The sequence below is a fragment of the Anneissia japonica genome, unplaced genomic scaffold (assembly GCF_011630105.1).
Source record: "Anneissia japonica isolate Jap-2015-1 unplaced genomic scaffold, ASM1163010v1 scaffold287864_len1152817_cov193, whole genome shotgun sequence".
Taxonomy (NCBI): domain Eukaryota; kingdom Metazoa; phylum Echinodermata; class Crinoidea; order Comatulida; family Comatulidae; genus Anneissia; species Anneissia japonica.
Window position 1 is genome coordinate 756,673 of NW_022710960.1, and position 2,622 is coordinate 759,294.

A 2,622-nucleotide genomic window follows, 5' to 3' on the forward strand; every position below is an offset into this window, starting at 1 on the left:
CTTTTAATTTGAAAATAACTGTCATTCTGTTTCATTTGATCAGTGAGGAAGAAAAACGCGCTTTTCCTTACTCTTTGTGCTTTTCCCAGAAAGCGTTTTTAGTAGGCCTAGTAATTATGCAAAACCTAGGCCTAACTAAAAAATTAAAATTGTCATAATATGTAACTCAAGTTAAAATAACACTTTTCATTACTCGTGCAGCTTAATCAAATATTATATGTCATTTTAAACGACCCATTGGTATTAACATGGTAACATCAATGTATTTTTAAAAATCAGACAGCGACGTTCTCTCAGAAGTTTTTCTGTAGACGTTTATCGATGTCCTTTTGACCTCCTGAATTCTGCAATGAGATTTTCGGGTCGATTCAGCCGAGACGGCTTGAGTGGAGTTTCATGTAAATGTTTCGCACGGAAAAAAATTCGCGAACCGGCGACACCTCCAACAACCCAGTCTGGGATCAGGATTACATAGGGGTCATCGGGGTCAAATTTTCAAAATAGTCCAATTTAGCTCGAATTTACCAGGAATGATCCTTAGGACCTTCTAAACATGAAAAACGATTCTTCACTTATAGGTCAAAAGTAACAAGGGTCACTATCAAATCATAATGAAACCTTGAGGACATCTGCTCACTGAACGGTTCACTGCACACTTTAACCATGCTTAAACACAGTAAAAGTCTCACAAAATCGACTATATAATTTGAATGGTTTCATTTGGCAATCTGGGGTGATTAGATTATGAAACTAGATGTTTTAAGCTTTATAATCATCTACATATTTTTACAATTAATTCAAAATTGAGTGATCATTTTTCTTTCAAATTTGACTATCTCTTATGCTTTGCATAGGAGAAAGGTTAAAATTAGAGTTTTTTATTTTTTGGTATACTTCCTGCTTCTTTTTTACCATAAATCTGCAACGACAGGTCGCTAAACTTCGAGGTGAATGGTCAATTGTAGCTCATAAATTAAGCTTTCTTTTACCATGTAAGTCCCATGCTGGTTGCTTAAATAACCATTGATCATTTTTTACTTTAAAATTTTGTATTCAGAATTGATTTTACCCAATAGCAGCTACGACTCTCGAGTTTTCTACGGTTAGTGCGTTCATGCATAAGATGTAGGTCAAATTTATATGAATGATCTTTTGTCGTAAATAGAGGAAAAGTTTTCATTTTGATGTGACTAATGATTTGACCAATTGCATTAGATAGACTCAGATCGAACTACCAAACATGGGGTGTTCACACAGGTTGAGCTTAAAAGTCACAGTGGTTATCTCTAAAAAAATGACTGGGTTCATGTTCTATTGAACATAGTATCTCTAGTTCCTATTGCATTGCATGCATAGGAACTAATAAAAGATACTATTTAAAAAAATCATTAAATGCGTTTTTCTCAAAATTTTAAATGCGTTTCTTTCAAAATGCACTTTTCCACGTTCGCCACTTCGTTAAGAGACGAATTTAGGGGTTTCCAAGGCTTATTTAATCGATTTTAGAGTCTACTAATATGTAAAAAATACTTATAATTTTTTTTCTCCCAGACGAATTGTGTTTTTTCTCCCGACGGGGAGGGGGGGGGGGGCAGCTCTCCCCGAAAAGGAGGCCTGGACCGGGATTTATCAATCTCAGCTTAGCAAATGTCTTAAGTCAAAAAAGTTAAGATGTCCCTAATAAATATTTTAAGCTGATTTATTACCCAATCTTAGCAAAATCTTGGCTTAAAAATCGTCTTAGATGGTGCCAACGTACAATCGACTTTCTAATTTTAAGCAAATTTTAAGTTTAGCAATATGGATAAATTTGACTTAAGCAAAAAAATGGTCTTATGACGAATTTAAGCGGAATTATAGTTTGATAAATGTGGTCACTTGCCCCCGCCCTTTGCTGGCGCCATCCCTGTAAACATCCCCTCACAATTATCCCCATCACATGTGTTGCTTTTGTGGGTGTAGAGTCCTCGTCCAACAAATGTGTAGACTCGTGTTATTGTAAAATTATTTTTTAACGATATTTTAATGGCCATAAATAGGAACTCAATACAACAATGGTAAGACATTTAAAAAATAGTTACACGATATATTTCTTCCACATATGTGCATGCACGCGTCTCTGGACGGCAAATCGTCAATATTTTGTCTTTACTCAAATTAGTAATGATGATTATAAATAATAATTATTATTATCACCATTATCATCATCAATAATGTGATGTTGTTAAATGTTATTTTCATGCGAATGACGATGGATTTATTTACACCATAATTATGTTTTGGTTAGGGTCCTTTTCCAACAAGGTCATTTGTCAAAGTATGCCTTTTTTTGGCCCTGCCACTTGCCTGTACCCCTCATTAGTTTAGTATGTAAGTTACAATGAATAAATAATTTAAACCTGAATCTGAACAACAAAGTAAATAAATAAAAAGGTTAAACATTTCCAACACAAATGAAATATCGAGCGGTACTGTGTAATGACAATTTGATTTCTTGCTGCAAACACGGTATACATTCGTAGAAATCTTATGAATATATATATACATATATATGTCTGTCTCTTATACACATCTAGATGTGTATAAGAGACAGACAGTGATTGATTTTACTTTTGGACTGTC

General features: G+C 34.1%; 1 protein-coding gene across 2 annotated transcripts in view; it reads right to left on the minus strand.

Moving 5' to 3' along the window:
- Positions 1 to 2,622, minus strand: part of LOC117107175 — a 24,205-nt gene that overhangs the window by 18,284 nt on the left and 3,299 nt on the right. The window lies entirely within an intron of this gene.